Source organism: Trachymyrmex septentrionalis, unplaced genomic scaffold (genome assembly GCF_001594115.1).
Source record: "Trachymyrmex septentrionalis isolate Tsep2-gDNA-1 unplaced genomic scaffold, Tsep1.0 scaffold178, whole genome shotgun sequence".
In the NCBI taxonomy this organism is placed as follows: domain Eukaryota; kingdom Metazoa; phylum Arthropoda; class Insecta; order Hymenoptera; family Formicidae; genus Trachymyrmex; species Trachymyrmex septentrionalis.
Window position 1 is genome coordinate 31,191 of NW_017304949.1, and position 6,164 is coordinate 37,354.

General features: G+C 32.5%; 1 protein-coding gene across 3 annotated transcripts in view; it reads right to left on the reverse strand.

Moving 5' to 3' along the window:
- Positions 1-5,332: 5,332 nt before the first annotated feature.
- The window catches only part of LOC108746564 (golgin-45), a 21,171-nt gene continuing 20,339 nt past the window's right edge, over positions 5,333-6,164 (reverse strand). For all 3 annotated transcript variants that reach the window (XM_018483415.1, XM_018483413.1, XM_018483414.1), the window contains one exon: positions 5,333-5,520. The gene's annotated coding sequence lies outside the window, so the exon portion shown is untranslated. The remainder of the gene's footprint in view (positions 5,521-6,164) is intronic.

Consider the following 6,164-nt stretch of genomic DNA (forward strand, 5'->3'; position numbering starts at 1 on the left):
AATTGTCAAGCCGGAATCTCTCTGATACGATCAAACACTCGTTTGAGCCATTCGAGGTGCGCTTCAAATGTCAAAGTTACGATAATAATGTCATCCAGATATGCGAAGGCATGCGGATTCAGATCAGGTCCGATTAGTCGGTCTAATAGTCTGAAACGTTGCGAGGGCTCCTGTCAATCCGTATGGCATTTGCGTAAAATGGAATAGGTCCTTCCCCGGCATGGTGAAAGCTGTCAACTCGCGACTTTCTTTTTCCAGAGGGATCTGGAAATAGGCTTGACTTATATCTATTGTCGATGTACCGCGCGGATCGTAGTTTATTCAATATCGCGTTCATATACGGCAGCAGGTACGCGTCCTTCTTCGATACGCTATTTAATTTCCGGAAGTCCACACAAAATCGGTAGGTACCGTCCAGTTTTTTAATCATTACAATAGGCGAGGACCATTCACTATTCGACAGCTCAATTATACTCGTCTCCAACATTTTGTCTTCGACGTAAGTGGCCTCTTGGACCTTTGGCGATATTGAGTAATATCTCTGCTTAATTGGTGCATTTTTTTCGACATCTATCCAGTGCTGAGGTAGTCGCTCGCGGCCGCTTCGGATTTCTCTTTATTTCGCGCGCTAGGAACTAATCGCGCTCTTTTGGTTGCCGATAACTCACTTAGGTAAGCCACGGCTCGTGCCCCCTCCTCTCCCCTCCTCTGGAGGCATGTGATACCCTCCGAAATCGCCATAGAAATCGCGAGCGTCCTTTCAGGAATCTCGGCTGTCCCTCCTTCAAATATATATATATATATAAGGTGTAGTAAAAAGAAATCTATTATTTTTGCATTAAATTAAAGGCTTTATTTAGCATAGTTAGAATGATCCGATTTAGATCAAATATGCACCGTTTTGTTCGATAACTTGTTGCCATTTTGAAGGTAATTTCATTATGCCTCTCTCATAGAAACCCTCGTCCCTATTGGCAAAAAACTGGGACAGTCGATTTTCACAAGCTTCTCTTGAGGCGAATTTTTCACCAGCAAAATCATTCGCCATAGACAGGAACAGGTGGTAATCACTTGGTGCCAGGTCCGGACTATAAGGTGGATGCATAAGAACCTCCCAACCAAGCTCCCGGAGCTTCTGGCGAGTCACTATCGATGTGTGTGGCCTGGCGTTGTCTTGATGGAACACAATTCCTCTCCTATTGGCCAAAGCTGGCCGCTTCTGGGCGATTGCTTCTTTCAGACGGTCCAATTGTTGACAGTACAGGTCCGAATTAAGAGTTTGGCCGTAGGGGAGCAGCTCATAGTAGATGATTCCCTGCCAATCCCACCAAACATACAGCAAAACCTTCTGATCGTCAATCCTGGCTTGGCCACCGTTTGCGTCGGCTCATCGCGATTCGACCACGACCGTTTTCGCTTGACGTTGTCGTAAGTGACCCACTTTTCATCACCAGTAACCATTCGCTTCAGAAATGGGTCGATTTTGTTGCGATTCAGCAGCGATTCGCAGATGGAAATTCGGTCCATGAGGTTTTTTTGCGTTAACTCGTGTGGCACCCATACATCGAGCTTCTTTTTGTATCCAGCCTTATTTAAATGGTTCCAAATGGTTTTTTGTGCAATGTTTAGCTCCTGGGCAATCGAAACAGTGCTTACATGACGGTCGGACTCGACGATTTCCATTATTTTATCGACATTTTCGACAATTGGCCTTCCAGAGCGTGGTGCATCTTTGACATCAAAATTACCGGAACGGAATTGACGAAACCAAAATTGCGCGATATTGACTGTTACAGTATCAGGACCATAAACACTATTCACATTTTCAGCCGCTTGCGTTTTCGCCTTTATCGAAGAAAAACTAAAATATGGAAAACTAAAATATTTTCTCTTTGTTGGTGTCCACCTTTGACACGCGCTCAAACAATACTGACTCAAGCAATCACAAAACTGTTTCAGAAGTTTTTTTAGTACGAAATCTTATCTTTCTAACGCCATTTGGCGTAACCCGATCGCACTTGTACAACGCGAGATACAGATTATTAAAGCCATCTATTGGAAAAATAATAGATTTCTTTTTACTACACCTTATATATATATATATATATGTATATCGCAGTAATAATAAATTCTTTGATTATTACATTACTTACATATGAATACATGTATGATAAATTCAACGTCTAAATCACGTCATTATTGCAAAGACTTATTGAGGTATTAAAATTAATGTAGAATATACGTCACTTAATTGACGTATAACGTCAGTGACCAATTGTGACCAAATATTGACGTCAAAATAATGACAGGCTGCTACCTGGGATGGAGAGACCTCTATATTCTGTTCAACGAGAGAATGACTTCGGTTTGCGCATAGCAGACAATGTAACGCTGTACAACGCTATGAAGTACAACGCTATGCGCAAAACGGACGAGTTTTCTTTCGATCCGAGGTCATTCTCTCGTTGAACGGAATATAGTTAAAAACGAATTTCTTTATGTTCAAATTACGACTAAAATACTGGATGACTCGCGTTTTAATTATAATATAATATTTGTAATCAGGAAAGTCTCCTGAAGGATTGTATAGAGCGATTTTTTTTTAAAAAGACAAAATAAAAATTTATTCTGATATCTCCGATGTGTACTATAGTGCAGTTCGGGTGTACATAATTTTATTAATAAAAAATTTTCAAGAATTAATTTGCAAAATTGACTCTGTACAAACCTTCCCAGCAATATAAGAAAGAAATCCCAAAAGGTTTCATAAGGAAATATTATTTCTTCGAAAAGAAAAACCAGCATAACTGACCTAGATCTATACTTATGTATGCATTTCTTTATGCTAAAATTATGGCTAAAATATTACATGAATCGCATTTTAATTGCGATATTCGTAATCAAAAAAGGCTCCTAAAGATTCGTACAGAGCGATTTTTTGGGGAAAAAGGCAAAATAAAAATTTATTCTGACCCAATGTGTACTGTACTACAGTTAAGGTGCACATAATTTTATTATTAAAAAGTTTTCAAAAATCAATTTGCAAAATTCGACTCTGTACGCGCCTTCGCAGCTTTAAAAAAAAAGAAACAAAAAAAGTGTTATGACATAATATTACTTCTTAGAAATAAAATATCAACATAAAGGATAGGTATCTGCACCGTAAATATGGAGCATACCATTTTATTCATTAAACTGTTTTTAAGAATAAAATTGCAAAATTTAGTTCTTTCATAGACTTCGTAGCTTCATAAAATATAAGTCAGAACGAGTTTCATGTCAAAATATTTCTTTTACGAGATGATATATCTAGGTAGCAAAGTGTTGTCTATTAACGTCATTAATTAGTTATTCTTATGATGAATCTATACAGTTCCTGAGACAAAGTAAAAATTACAAAAATGATCAAATTTGCTGGTGTTAAAGTTACAAATATTCTAGTAAATTCAATTACTTTTGTAATTTCTACTTTATTTTAAGAATCATAATAAGCTCCTTGATATCTAAACATCGTAAAAATAACGTGAATTTTTATATTTCTTATCACTCACACATCGTAAACTGACATAAAAAATGCATCATTATTTTCGTATTAACGGAATAAATGTATGACGTTATTAATTGATCATTAATAATGTTACTAGTACGTTAACAATTGGCCATTTATTCGACGTCATTAAGTATGACATTGTAAAGACGTCATAAACAAATATCGTCATTAATTGATCAAAAAGATGACGTCAATAATTTAAAATGACCAACTATTGACGTCAAAATAACAGCAGGTTGCTATTTGGAAAGTTTCTCTAACCTGATTTAAATAAAAATATCAAGGTTGTCGCAATTCAATTTATTGCGTGCAATCAATTTATTAGTTTGCGTCTGCGTGTATCTTAGGTGTATCTTTCGGTTTCTCTATCTGGAATAAATTGATTTAATAAAAAGAATATATAATGTATTATTTGTAACATCCAAAATTTGATCGATTTGTCTTTCTTTATCGTATTTGATGTATAATATTTTATTTTACCTTAATAAAAATAAAATATTTTGTCTTAATTTTACAAATTAAGATAATTACTCATTAACACATTTTATATAATTATTTTTATTATAGAACTTAAAAATCTTATAAGAACTAAGATTATCTATAATAATCTATAATAATCTAAAATAATCTATATAAAATGTGTTAATTGATAATTACCTTAATTCGTAAAATTAAAATAAAATAAAATATTTTAAATTTTTCTCGAAAACAAATTATTTGTTAATCTTAATTACAGTATTCTATATCAACAATTTCTAACACTTTTTATATTTAAAAAAAAATTGTACTTAAAATTTTCAAAAATAAATCTTTAAGGGGACCTTAAAGCCATCGATATTACCGACTAATCATAATTCTTGTATAACAATAACTCTTTTTCCTTCTTTACAGATTCGAAAATCCTTTTTCAGAATTAAAGTGTACGCATTAATACGTGGAGTTTATGTTGAAAATGACAAAAAATTTTTAGATTTCAATTTTGAAATTTTTTGTCGTTCTCAGAATAGATTCCACCTCACAGATACATATTAATATGTATACTTTAATTTTGGAAAAGGATTTTTGAATCTGTAAAAGAGGAAAAAAGTAAGTCCTTGCAAAGAACGTAATTTCGTTTTAGAGAAATATTTTTTTCTACGCTTTGAATCTTAATTTCACAAATTCAGTATTGTTCGTTCAAGTAATCTAAGTCCCGCCTCACGCTTATTTTCAATCTACAAGCTGTACAACTTTTATATCAAGCAAATGTTAACTTAAGATGATATTTGTACGTGTCAGAAAAAGTGGATTTTTAATTTTTTTCCGTAAAATCATGTTTCCCGGGATTTTGTTTTTATGCGTTCTTTAATTCTATAAAAAAAATTTTGCAATCCGTAAAATCAACTCGGAAATTTCTCCTAAAATGTGATAAAACAGGACGGCTTTAGGATTAAAAATTAAAAAATATATATATTTTGGTACCTCTCTTAATTAAAAATGTTGAAGTCAATTAAGGTCACTAACAATTTTTGTTATTTCCTACTTCTTTAGATTTTTTCGAAAACCATTCGTCATACGAAAGAAATAAATAGAATATAAGAGATATTCCTTATTCATATCTACAATTTTTGTTTGAAACTTTTTTTGGTATATTCAATAACTTAGAAGATATTCACGAAAATCGGTTTTTTTGCTTTATCATAAAGTTTAGGGGCCCGGGAGCACATTTTCTTTTTACTCGACTGCAGTTTTATCTTACACATTTTTTTTCTTGAACTATTTGGGGAGGGGGGCGGGTGTTAAAAAAAAATGTTCATCGAGAGTAAATAAGAGCCATCACAATAACACATGGTGTTATATAACAGTTACATTGTAAAGTGTGAGAAATTATAACATTGATATTATGTTGTACTTTTAGTTTATCGATTGGGTGGTTTCAATGCTGCCTGTGTTCTAAATGAGCCTATGAAGATGCAATGGAACTGATGACGCTGAAAATTACATATACGATTTTTGTTTAAATAATTAATTTTTCCAATTTTTGTGTATTGTTTCGCCGAAGTTTATATTAATCTTAATAAATATGTTTTCTCATTTCCTTATCAATATTCTATGAAACATTAATTTTATTAATTAATTTCCTACGATTATTGCTTTGCGTACAATTACCCGGCGCGTAAAAATTTTTTTCATTTTTGCTTTTTTTTTTACTAAGTACAACATTATAAAATAAAAAATTGTTCATTATGAGAATGTATATCGATAAAGGAGTTATATGTTTATGATTTATATTTTCTTATACAAATTTCAACTTCAAAAACTACTTCACAGCAATAAAGTCTTCTTAAGTGCGCACAATTCTCCCATCTTCTTCTATATAATTTATGTAAGTATTAACAAATATATAAAATTAACTAAAAAATGAATAATAATAAAGCAATTACAAAGTTGGTCTTAAGTTATAGATGGATAAAAAAAAGATTGATCCTTAAATTAACATACAATTAACGTATTATTCTATACAATTAACAATATTGACAAAAACATCATCATATCATTAATTACAAAGGAAAAAGATAAATTTGGTATTTGGATCCAGATTTGAAAAAATATTTGATATATTTGGTATAAATAG